At 41.0% G+C, this 13637-nt stretch overlaps 3 pseudogenes; 1 reads left to right on the forward strand and 2 right to left on the reverse strand.

Annotated features, from left to right (window-relative positions):
- Window positions 1-348: 348 nt before the first annotated feature.
- LOC146480701 (uncharacterized) lies at window positions 349-3204 on the reverse strand (annotated as a pseudogene).
- A 4376-nt stretch (window positions 3205-7580) lies between these two features.
- LOC146480702 (uncharacterized) lies at window positions 7581-8333 on the reverse strand (annotated as a pseudogene).
- A 368-nt stretch (window positions 8334-8701) lies between these two features.
- LOC146480703 (uncharacterized) lies at window positions 8702-9249 on the forward strand (annotated as a pseudogene).
- Window positions 9250-13637: the final 4388 nt, after the last annotated feature.

Here is a 13637-nt window from a genome sequence, read left to right on the forward strand (position 1 = left end):
CTTGGAACGAATCCGGGTTTCTGAAACGTAACTGTGCCAAGTTTGCGAGGGAAGGATCGCGGACCACCAGCTGAGGTGGAACGGTGGGGCCAACGAAGGATAAGGGTTCCCCGTTTATATCACACCATTAGAGGTCCGGACTAGGGAGAGCAAGGATGCGTTGCAAAGCAACCTCAAAACCCTGAAACAAACGGAGAAACGCAAATAAAAATTGGAAAAAGGAAAGGAGGCGGGACCCCTTATCCTTCGTTGACCCCAGCTCTGATCAAAGACCAGAATAAGGCACTTAGAGATACCCCCAGAGTCAACGAAGAAATAAGGCAAAGGCTAAAAGGACGAGGAGACAAATAACATTTAGCAAAGTCTTTATTAAGCAAAACAGAAATGAACAAGAACAACAAAATTGGCACAGCAACAAACTAAAGTAAAACGACGTCACTGTTCAAAATATAAATTACAGCAAAGGGATAAAAGGCCTAAGGCAACCCCGATTAAAGAAAACAATCAAACGTGTTTACAAGCAACTCAAACAGCTTCAGAAATGACAATGCACAAAAAATCGCGATTCACAGCTATTCCTTAACGCCTATAAATCCCACGACCTCGTCCGCGATTACAAGCCCTCGCAAAATGCCCAGGCAAGCCGCATCTGTAGCAAATAGGCTGACTGGGGGGATAAGGGCGTTGGCGCCTGAGCTGGCGAGAGCTGGGACGGCTAAATAGCGAAGGCTCCTCACGATGTATAGCTTTAAGGAGCGCTGATGATTCCTTGGCCACCTTCGCTCTGGTTGGATCACCCAAAAGGCCCAAGAGTAAACTCTGGTGTGCAGAAGGAGAGAGAGAGTTGGATCTCCCCTTTAACTCATCTAAAATTGCGGCATAGTAGTCTGCTTTCTCAGGGGCGACAGATCTGGCCGCCCGCACCAGGGCCTCTACGTGGGCAGATGCCTCCCAAGGATCATAAACCGTTCCTGGCTTCTGAAGGGCATTACCTACAGATGAAAGGGCCGCTGTGACGGTGTTAGTACCCTGTTTCTCCTCAAGAACTTTGAGTTTATCTTCCAGGAGTTTAATGCGATCATCAGCCTAAGAGAGGTCGAAAAAGGAACACCTAGGGTTAAGCGAGGGCCCAGACAAAACGCGAGTAGTCCAAATATGTCTCTTCCCAACCAGATAAACAAACGCAAACGTTAAAATATAAGCGGTCCTAACCGACCTAACGATGATCTCTTAACTAAACAAACCGGGCGGTGAACTGAACAAAAACTTCTGTGTGGAACCAAAAAGCTGTTAAGGGTTGAACGATCCCGAAACACAAAGAAAAGATCGCTTAGAGACAAACAGCCCCGGAGCCGTGCGGACAGAAATCGTAAATACGAAAGCAAAAAGAGGGTCAGCCCTTGACTGATACAGCCTAAGGTGAAACACTAAGAAAGCTAAAATTTCAAACGAAATTCTTTCCAAAAACGTAGGCGGGGTCTGAATACCTGAGGGTCTAGAACCAAACGCACAAAATCCTATAAAACAGCGGGGTCCCGGAACCACGAAACCGTACCCTAAGGAAACGGGTTCCGAACGTCTAACAATAAACACAAAACTGTGTTTCTGAGGCCAAAGGATGGTCCCGTACGGTAAACAACAAACCCTGAGACTGGCCCCCGGAGCTAATAACGGTCCCCGGACCGTAATAACAAACCGCTTACAAAGCTGGCTCCCGGAGCAAAGAATACGGTCCCGGACCGTAAAGACTAAACTCCTTTAAAGCCGGCTCCCGGAGCCAAAACGGTCCCGGACCGTTAATAACTAAACTCCTTTCAAATCTGGCTCCCGGAGCCAAAAACAGTCCCGGACCGTTAATAACAAACTCCTTTCAAAACTGGCTCCCGGAGCTAAAGACGGTCCCGGACGGTTAAGAAGAAACTCCTTTCAAAACTGGCTCCCGGAGCCAAAACGGTCCCAGACCGTTAATAACAAACTCCTTTAAAAAACTAGGCTCCTGGAGCTAAAAACGGTCCCGGACCGTTAATAAGAAACTCCTTTCAAAACTGGCTGCCGGAGCTAAAAACGGTCCCGGACCGTTAATAAGAAACTCCTTTCAAATCTGGCTCCAGGAGCCAAAACGGTCCCGGACCGTTAATAACAATCTTCTTACAAAACTGGCTCCCGGAGCCAAAACGGTCCCGGACCGTTAATAACAAACTACTTTAAAATCTGGCTCCCGGAGCCAAAACGGTCCCGGCCGTTAATAGCAAACTTCTTTGAAATCTGGCTCCCGGAGCCAAAACGGTCCCAGACCGTTAATAACAAACTTCTTTAAAATCTGGCTCCCGGACCGTAATAAAAGATACATTACAACCTGGCTCCCGCAGTCAAAAAACCTAAGATATGCAACGGATTAAAAGCGGTTTCCGAAACGAGAGATAAAGTATGGGCTCCCGGAGCCCGCAAAATAAAACAGGCACAAACCGAAAACATAACTTAACAATACCAGAATAAAGGTCTACTCCTAAAGGTAAAACCTACGAACATAAAAAGGTCCTAAGAACTTGTAGAGATAACACCAGAGAAAACACAAGAAACAAGGGAACGAACGGTGACAAACAAGCATACCCAAGGGACACGTGGCACGTAAAAACCACCCAGATAACGAAACCGGCGAAAACAGGTAAGAATACCAAACTAACTGAAACGCCAAAGAAAAAACTATGATAAGACGGCCTACGACAGAAGACTAGCATACGAAAACAAGCCGAAACACGTACCACAAAGCGGAAGAGACAGAAAAAATACTGATTAGGTTCCACCACGGGTTCTGCTGCCGGTCTTGGCGCAGGTTCCGCTGGAGGTTCTGGAGGCGGTTCTGGTGCTGGTGGCAACGCAGGTAAATCGCCCGCCAGCTCCGCCATGAAGAAAGAAACCACAGTTCAAGCGAAGAAAAGAAAAAAAAAAAAAAAAAAACGGGCTGGTGTTGGTTGACCGACTAGAAAAAACGAAACTCGGCCGTTCGTTTCGGCGGACGGCGCTGTGACAGAGTAAAATCAAAGCCACATGGCCTAGCTTATTAATAAGTAAAGCGCGAAATGCACTAATGCCATCCCCAGGGCCACGGAGCAATTTGAAAGGTCGTTTCATGATGCGCTAATTAATTATTCAGTGAAAATACTACTCAAACTACCATGGCATGAATTTTAACCTTTTTTATGAATTATGTCTGCAGATATACAGCCAGAGAAACAGCGAAAATACATATAAAAGAAAATACACCCTCCTATCATCTGTAGTTTATACCAACTAACTACATAGAACAGCATTTGTTTAAAAAAAGAAGGGCTTATTTTTATACTTAGAAGTACTACATTAAATAATCTAACATCGATAAATGAAATGCTATCAACAAGACCATCACAACCAGTCTTTTAGAAATCACTAATGAGAAACAATTATTTGGATCCTTTCAATTCAGGGCTGTCATTAGAAGCCGACAACCGGCTTTTATAGCCGGCTACTATAGTAAAAAAAATCAGCTGGCCATTCTAAACTTCTGAAAATGGGTAAAACATAAGAGCTATGGGAAGAATACGATTTTTGACTGGCTACTTTCTCTGAGAGACCATCTTTTAAAAACCCTATAATTACAGCCCTGTTAATGTCATGAATCAATGCAAATAGATCAACAAAGATTCTTCATGGACTTGAGGTTGTTGATGAAATCACTTTTTTGACAAAAACCGCAATTCACACTAAGCATTCAGTTTTTGGGAGTTCAGTAATTCTGAATGGGACTATCAATTGCTCTATCCCATGCACCTGACCAATACAACTCTGTCTATGATGTAATATAATTTTTACACATTCAAATGTTGAAAACGTGTCTGTTAAAGGGGCTAGGTCACGCTGTCAGTCTGTGCACTGCGTTTCTTTTATCTTTAATCATGCATGCCAATTTTGTATTGTTCTCTATTGTTTTCCGCATGTCACATTACACGTAGGCCAACAATTTTCATTTGGTTGCTTTCCAGTGTGTTCAACGTTGAATGAATGTCTTTGGACAATCTTATTTGCTTGAATTGAGATTTTTTTCTGAAGGGGAAGCTTGTCTGGGAAGAGAATCAGGCGGCCTGAGTTGGACCTTTGTCCTAGTGGATGACATGAAATTAAAACCAAAATTCCACCGGACAGTGAAAATAACTGCAGGAAAATAAAGTTTAGTGCCAGTAATATAATTGTGCTTGAAATAACTAAAAGATCAGATATGTTTGATGTCGAGAATGCTCAGGATTAAATGGATTGAGTTCAAGTCAACTGTAATGGGAGACAATTTGAAAAAGGACTGTCCCACTCTTTTTCAAAGTTGTTGGTTCCCAGTGAGTCATGACCTAGCCCCTTCAACCAAATTCAAATTTCTTAAAGACAAAACATGCCATGTTCAACCTTAAAATACATGTACAAAGTTTTGGGACTTAAATGCAACTCAATACATTTGTAAATCAAGAAAAAAAAACATGGTTATCTTCTCTGCAGTGCTTCACAAAGGGCCCAGATGGGGGCTCCCTTTGGATAGGAATGGAGGCTTTCTGGAATAACACTACCTTTCTCCCTCTTCACCATCATCCTTTTCCCTCGATCACTCCTAGCCCTGTGTGCTTTGCGGTCCAGGCTCCTAAGCTCACAAACTAATTCCTCTGATCTCCACTCTAATGTATGTCGGACAAATTTCTCAAGTTTGGGATCTGTTTCCTCATGTGATTCTTGTTCATTTACACTTAACTCAGGTGACATGTAGTCAATGGCAGGGACTTCCTGTAATTTTTGCCTTTTTTCAATGGAATAGGAGCTTTGCCTGAGAGCTGGTTTACATGCCTTGAGTTTCTGCAAAAAAACAAAACAAAAAAAAAAAACAGAAATCAACAGAAACAATTAAGTGTCTGGTGCTGAAAAACTGAGCTGATGAAGCTGCAAGCTATTAATCAACTCGCACCTGAAGCTCAGGTGCAAGTTTACCTAATTGGGCGTCAAAAAAATTACTTTTTCCCTCCATTTAAATGGGCTGAGTCACATAACTTTAGGTAATTCCATTTATTTTCATTAATCATGAGTCCTTAACTTTAAACTGACAAAGAAATTGTCTTTTACTGGTACGGTGAAATCACGAACACATAACAATCAAGGATGGTTTTGCGATCATTTTAAATGACACCTTCACAACAATTGAGATAAACTTGAAAAACATTAGACCATTAATGTTCTTCAAGTTTACCCGAATGCCCGATCAGTTTCAATTTTCATCCTGCAAACTTTAGCATTTGATCTCCTCCGTAAAAACTAAAATCTTAAACTAAGATTTTACCTTACGTTTCCTGTCTTATGCAAGACCACCACCACATTAAATTGAGACGGTGATCATCTTATTTTAACACAGGAGATCTCAAATGAAGACTATCGGAGTCTCAGTTAGTATATAAGATAAAAGATCGTCTTAAATATTGTCTTTAAATCGTCTTCATTTGAGAAGCGCTTATCTTAATCAACATTGAGGCATCTTACTTTAAGAAAGACCAGTCTTAATTATATTAATCTGAGTCGATGGGGTCCTTATTTTAAGACGTTTTTTCGTCTTGTGGAAATTTTAAGACGCCTAAGCAGGCTATAAGATACTGCCATCCTACGTAAGATGCAATACGCCTTAAGCTGGTGACACACCTGGCATTTTATACGACGATTGCAGCGAATTTGATCGTCAGCGAAAATCGCCAGTGATTTTCGCCACCGATTGATGCGGACACACCTGGCGATTTCGGGGCGTTGTACATGTGATAAACCCGCCCAACCTGACCGATTGACTTTGCTGGCAATTCGCAGCGATGAGCTTAAAAAAATCGCGGGAACGGGTACATTTGGCGAATTTAATCGCCGATATCTGACATGCCAGATATCGGCGATTTAATGCGCCGATCTCTACTCTCACCATTTTAGTTCTCGGTAAAAAAATAAATAAATAAATAAAAAAAGGCTAACTTGAAAGAATAGCAAATTCCAACACAAAAGGATCCAAATTTTGGAAAGCCTTCCTGATTGCTTCATTAAAAAAATGCAGACCTCATAGGGAACAGGACTTCTTTTCTGATTGGTTGATTTTGATCCAAACTCTGGAGACACAGAGTCTGGAGCTTTGATCCATCGCAAACTCTCACCTTGTTCAGAGTTAAAACAAGCCGTTAATATCTTTCAAGCAGCGGAGAGTGGAGAATTTACAAGAATTTCGAGACAACAACTTCAATATTCAAATGAGAAGACATCTGGACATCAAATACGGTCTAAAGCTTCGGCTACACGTTGTAACTATACACTTAACAGCATGCACTGCACACTCAGCGGAATGAAAATGGAATGAAGAAGTTACTGTCGCTTTCTAAACCGCCTGTTTTTTGAAAACCAAGATGAGTCCTGCAATTCTGCTGCGTCACCGATCAAAGGAATGAGTGTAGTGACAATTCAGACAATCTGCAATGCAAAGTTTATAATTTACGGGACTTTTAAGACCAACAAAACAGTATTTAAAATGCCGCGGCCCGACCTCTGTTTTCCTGCGAATTTTTGGTAAGCGGATTTGTATAAGTTGTGTCATTTCAGATTTGGTTTTAATAAAGTAATGGATTGAAATTTGTTGTGTTTTCATTGCTTCATGTATCATCTTCAAGCTTAACAGTAGTAAACGCTCCCTGTTTTTGAATGTAGGCTTAATAGTGACCGTTGCAGTTAGATTGAAGATTTCTTCCTTGCTTCGAAACTTAAATTGAGATTCTAAAGCATCTAGAATAAGATTGTTCAAATCTTGAGATAAGATGAAAATATGACTTACCACAGCACTTTGAATCTAAGAAAAAATCATCTTAATCTAAGACGCCATCATCGTATAAATAAGAAGAAAGTCGTCTTATCCTAAGATAAATCGTCTTCAAATGAGATTTACGCGCTGTCTTACCACAGCACCAGAATTAAGTGTAAAAAACGTCTTAAAGTAAGATTTTAGTTTTTACGGAGTCCGTTTGTAAGAGAAGCTAAAGACTACTCAGAAATGGTCTTTTGGTAAAAGTGAAGAACAGCTCACCTCCACCGATTGTTGACCAACTGTCAGTCGACTGTCGACCAACAGTCGGCCGACAGTCGACCGACAGTTGGCCAACAAGCGGGCGACTGGTGGCCGACAGTTTTTTTCATAGTGGTAACGATCTGTCAACCGACAGACGGGCAACTGTCGGTAATATGTCGGCCAACTGTTGGTAATCTGTCGGTAAGTTGTTGGTGAACTGTCGGTAGAAATTGCTGTGGATTTTAACATATAAATAAATCTAAATCACATACCCTTTTAGTTTCTTTAATATAAATTCCACAGCGACTTCTCTCTCTTTCCCCGTCCGCCATTTTGCATTTGTAAGTTAGTATAACTGTGCCCCAACCCCTCTCTCATTATCCCGCTGTGATAACGTGAAGTGTGCAATTTCATCTTTATTATTGGTTATTAACTTTTTCAAACTTGGTGGCTCCTAAAGGAGCCGTTTTTTAGGAGTCTAGTGATGACTCTATTCGTTGAATCTCTCTTTGAACTTGAGGGGCAACAGCTTCCCTTCCCTCCTCATGTTTGCCATTACTGGTAAGTGGCGTGGAAGCCGTTTTGTGCATACTGCCTCAAGCTCTTTCACAGAGTCGACCAGCTTTAATTCTGCCACGGCCACAAAATCTCTAAGGGTGCTTCTCGGACAGCCGGTCAGTCTAAAAGCGTTGGCCATGCTGCAGCCATTTTCTGATATGGTTCGCAAAACATTTTGATAGCGGTCATGGATAGCTGCCAAGCTGTGTGTGCTGACGCAACCGGATTGCTGCTGCTGCTGTGGCTCGTTGTTGCTGCGCAGTGTTTCCACCTCTGCCTTAAGGTCTGCAATCGTCTTCTTGGCCTGCCCCAGTTTGGTGTGGAGGACCTTGATGGCCTATGACTTCGTCCGGACAAGGTTTGCCAGCTCTTCTCCATCTTTATTTGACTCTTCCAACTCCTCCTGATCTTCGTGCTGCTTCTGCTGGTTTTGCAACGCCAAACCTACACGTTCGTGCTTTCTGAGCAAGTTGTTGTATAACCTGCGGAGCTCCTTGTAGCCTGGCCTATCAGACAAGGAATGTTTGGAGGAGGACTGTACAGCCCTTTTCTTCTTCTTCTGAAGAGGTCATTCTGCACAGGAACACCGCCCGTTATCGCCGTTACACACACCACATTTGTTGGTACAATGAAAAATGGAATGCGGACTGCCACAGATGATATACTTGAGAATGCGCTGAGACATTTTCATTTTCTAATCGTGTAATGATACCTTTGATTCAATCTGCGGCTTTTATACTCTCCTTTGGATCAAATTAACAAGTGTGATTGGTTGCATTATGCTTTTGTTTATTGGTCAAAGTAAATAACATTATAGTAATTAATAACTAACATTTGCATATGAATACTTTACTAGTACAATAGGCAAATTTTCATTGGGTAGTTTTGATCCGACCGATGTTATAAAGGGTTAAACGTCGAACTAGACAAACTCATTTCATAATGAATCATATCGAGTTACTTAACTTGATCCAGAGTTGCCATACCATTTTTACGTTCCTGGTCAATCATGGCTTGCTTGCAGCTAGGCATAAATGTCAATGAAGTCAAGACATGGTTATAAGAGAGAAAGCCAATTCGGTAGACGAGTATTACTGGGAATGTCCAGTAGGTGGCAGAGGGAAGACTGTAGAGATCGATGAATCAATGTTTGGCCACAAACGCAAGTACAACCGTGGACGGATTTCTAGAGGCTTGTGAATTTTCAGCATGGTTGTAAGAGGCATTGGCAGGGCTCTCACCTTCCGAGTACGGAACTGAACGAGAGAAACCCTGGTGACCGGACTGATACAGCAGTTCGTAGAACCTGGAACCAGGATTATCTCAGACCAGTTTTCACCATACTTCAACCTGAACCACGTTGGCTACATCCACCTCATGGTGAACCATTCAAAGAACTTTGTTGATCCATAAACAGGCGCCCACACAAACACCATAGAGAGACTCTGGAGTCAGGTGAAGAGAAAGCTGAAAGCAATGAACGGGACTCTACAAAGTGAACTGCCGGGATATCTGGATGAGTTTAACTGGCGCAATTTTACAGAGGCGACCACTTCGAGAACATATTGGCTAATATTGCCGAATTCTACCCTCTCAACTAAGTTCACTTAGTTTAACAACAAATGGCTCCTTTAGGAGCCACCAAAGGAAATAAAGTCTAAACCAATACTGTGTGTCCTTTATTTAACAGTACGCGCAAGATCAATAAACGCGTAAAAAAGTTCGTAAAGAATACAAAAGCAAGCGCAAAGTCAATTATCGCGTCGAATACACAAGCGCGCAAAAATGGAGTATCACGTAAACAAGTTCATAAAGAATACACGAGCAAGCGCAAAATCAATGATCGCATAGCAAGTTCATAAAGAATACACGAACACGCGGAAGATCAATAAACGCTTAAAAAAGTTCGTAAAGAATACAAAAGCAAGCGTGAAGTCAGTTATCGCGTAGAATACACGAGCACGCGAAAATCGAGTATCGCGTAAAAAAGTTCGTAAAGAATACAAGAGGAAGGGAAAAATCAATTATCAAATAAAGAAGTTGATTAAGTACTCTCATTTTATGATAAGATGAAAGGAGATATTTATAAGACTAAAAGATAATTGTTTGTCATGATACATCCAAAGTACTGTTGTAAGTTATATTTTTATCTTAATGCAAGATTTGAAAGTTTGTGATGGATCAATGTTCCAGACTTTGTGTATGCAGATTTTGGGTCAAAATCCACCAATGAGAAAAGTCCTCCTGCAACTGAATGTTTCCTATGAGGTCTGCATTTTTTAGATGAACCAACCAGGAAAGATCAGGGAAAACTTCTTGAAATTTCGACCCTTTTTATTGTATCGGAATTTTCGATTTCTTCCAAGGAATTTCATCAAGGAACATAAAGAATACATTGATTCAGAAAGTTTACATTTATTCCCTTTGTTTCACAAAAGTAATATTGCCTCTTCATCATACGAGAATCTTTCTTTTCTTACTTACTGAAATAGAAAGAAAGAACGTTAGTAAAGTTCAACAGTGTGTCGACATACGTGACATACTATAATATGCTAGCTCGCAATGAATTATAGGACGATTCAAATTTTAGGTGAAGGTGCTAAAGTCCCTTTTCGTTTTGGTTTAATAAGTATGTAGAGTAAAGTTAAGTTAAAAAACTTTTGCATAACCTGTTGGTAACCTGTCGGTAAGCTGTTGGTAACCTGTCGGTAGTCTGTCGGCCAACAGTCAACCGACAGTTGATGGAGGTGAGCTGTTCTTCACTTTTACCCAAGCTTCAAGTAATGTGCGTTTTTGAGGGTGACTAATTGTGGAGATCCCAAATCTTCAGCACACTCGAAAGCTTAATGTTCAACATTCTAGGCAAGCGATCGATCCTAAAACTCATTCCCACATACTTCCTTTGAGTTTTAGGATCAATCACTTTCCTAGATGTTTTATGTTTAACATTATTAGCTTTTGAGTGTGCTGATGATTTGGGATCTCCAAAATTAGTCACCCTCAAAAATGCACGTTACTTGAAGTTTGAACTGACAAAAGTTCAGAGAGGATGAATCTGCCACAGAATTGTAGAAACTTTCCTAAGCTTATTGCTTGTTACAAACGTTGGTCACCAAGAAATCTACAAAAGAATAGTTCATTTGGCTTTCGATAGTCCGAACACGTCACCTTTCAAACATGTCACACCCAATGAGAATTCAAATAGAAGTAGCTGGAATGATTACATTGAACTTCGTGTGCTTCAATTACTTATTTTTCTAAAGTTTTTAATGACTCAAAGGGCTATTGATAATACCCAAGCATACAATATGTATGGGCTTTAACATTGAAAAGGTTGTCACTTGACATGCAAAATGTTTGCACTTTGTTCACCACCATCACCAGCATGTAAGCTTTGCTTTGATCTTTAACGGTCGGCGCCGTTGTAAATTCTTCAGGGATTGAAATCATTGTAAATCTAATGCATTCAGATGCTCCATAAATCTGTACTTATCCCATTTCGATTTGAGAACTCCAATCCATTTGTCCGTCTTCTCCTGAAGAATAACCTTTATGCCAGGTTTTGCTGCTTTGAAAATGCGACTGATATCACTGTCCATAAGTGGTGTTTCCCCGTCTAAAACAAGGAGTTTCTTCGACAGTCTTATTGCGCTTGTGCACGTTGTTTGAGCACACCAATCAATGACAAAAGAGGCCGTATCAAATCTGACCTATTTAAGAATTTCCCAAATTGCAATGAAGACTTTAGCAACTGAGTGCACCGCGAACCGGCAGGATGTCGAAGGTTTGATTTATCTCACAACCGCGTGCTCTCTCAGTGTAATGTTTCACATTAGAAATTCATCCAATCAAATCGTTTCTAGTCTCACTCAATGGCAGCACTATTGTTTTTAGACCAATCGTGTCTCTGTATCCAGCGATGCATGGGGGCTGAGAGCAAGAGGCACAGCATTGAAACGAGGCTGCCTAGGCGCTCAGATATGAACATGGCTTCAGCTGCGTTGAGAGCTGTTAAGAGCTCATGGTTTTGTCCGAATGTTTTATTTGGTGCTCCACCAAGGGAAACTTAAAAGGACACATGACAAAAATGCACATGGAGAATTCTTCTGGAGAATCCTTAGAAGAAAATTCATCCAAATTCATATTTTTGGACAGAGACATTTCTGAAGAGGAACACATCAGCGAGAACGACGATCACGTACTGTTATCAAGTTTGAAAGAGAAGGATTCTGATTTAGAAGAAGTGAAATCTTCAGGGCAACCTTCGGAAGAAAAAATCGAAGATGAGATGGTATATCTTCAACCCCACAGTTATGATACAACCATTGATGCGCTCTATGCTAAACTAAGCACGGACTTCCTCGCAAACAACACAAAGAGAGCCGATGTGCAGACTTCGACCTGTTAGCAAGCGGATGACTTTAACTCCAATTCGGAAACTGAAAGTTGTGGAACTATCTCCGAGAATTCTATTATTTGGTCTTTGGATGAGGATATTGTAGATTCAGATAGTGATGACAACAGAGAGGATGGTCCGATTTTTGAAGGTTTGCTGTGACTTATGAGGAACACTTGATCGCAATTATGCCGTTAGCTACACGACATAATCTAAACCTAGCACAACTGTCAGACCTAATCGAAGTAATCAAACTGCACTGTCCAAAGGGTGGATTGTCTGTTAGTTCTGGGAAAGCTTTGTACAAAGAAATAGCTGGCGAAGTGAAGATGAGATATCATGAAGTTTGCGAAGACTGTTTCGGGTTATTTCCGGAGGATACCAGTGTATATCGTTGTTCATCAACAGGATGTTCAGGGTAAATATCTTGTCAATGTGAAACATTATTTGTCCTTGAAATTAACCATATACACTGCAGCTGTAGAGTCTAACATTTTTATGGCCTAGTATGGAACAACTTTGCATTAGTGATGTAGGTTAAAATGAATTTCTGGTCAAAATGATTTGAAACTGGTTTCATTTGTTTTTTCTTTTTATTCCAGATTTATTACCATTATTGAAATTCCTTTTTAACCATAACATAAAAGGTTCTGTGTAGCTTCAATTCATTTTACCATTGTGAAGGACGTGAAAAAATCTTTCCGGGAAAAGCATTGCCCACGTCATAAATTAACTGATAAAAAGATGAAGAAATTGCTAAATCGTATAGCTACGTTTGTTAAACTATCCTCGAATACTATTAGTTGATAGTGACAAGGAAACCCATTTAAAAACCTTCCACTAACAACAAGCTATCATCAAATCAAACTTACGCGCGTGGCATTTACTTAACGGGTGTAAATTTGGCAAAAATGAATTGACTTCAAGAGTCTATGCTACAATGATGCACAGCAAACAACTCGGAAAATGTGTAGAGAGCGCGCTCCCGTCCACACTGAAAAAACATGTCAGGTCTCGAGTATACTAAATTGAAAACATCATGTGCAAATAACGGACAAATCAAAACGGGAAAACTATGAAAACTATGATTTGTTTAAATCTCACAACACAAAAAAATGTGAATTAACGTCCTTACAATCTAAGAACGTTTTCGCACAAATTCTTCAAGAGTTGGCCGTTTGGTCGGGTCAGGACCAAGGGCACCATTCTTGGCCAAGGTCAGTTCAGCACTACTTAACTGAAGGCGCGATTTCTCCTTACAAAGAAATTCGACCACCTTTGCAAATGAATAAGTGTCACTGGCAACACTTGGAGCCCCGTCATTCACTAGTTCCGGAGCCGTGTACCCATACTTTTTTAAATGCTTTTGTTGCTCTTCTTCGGGCAGACATCGAGAGCGCTTTTTGGCCTCTTCGATCCACAAAATTTTGCCAAAGTCGATTATCACGGGGTTAAAATCTTCTCCCCTCTTCTCTAAAACCACGTTGTTTGGTTTTAGGTCATTGTGAATTACTCCATGGGAATGCACAAAGATGAGGGCGTCCCCAACATGGCCCACCACGTTCATCCACGCACTGTTGCTTATTGCTCGAT

This window comes from Pavona decussata, unplaced genomic scaffold (assembly GCF_977016875.1).
Source record: "Pavona decussata unplaced genomic scaffold, jaPavDecu1.1 SCAFFOLD_53, whole genome shotgun sequence".
In the NCBI taxonomy this organism is placed as follows: domain Eukaryota; kingdom Metazoa; phylum Cnidaria; class Anthozoa; order Scleractinia; family Agariciidae; genus Pavona; species Pavona decussata.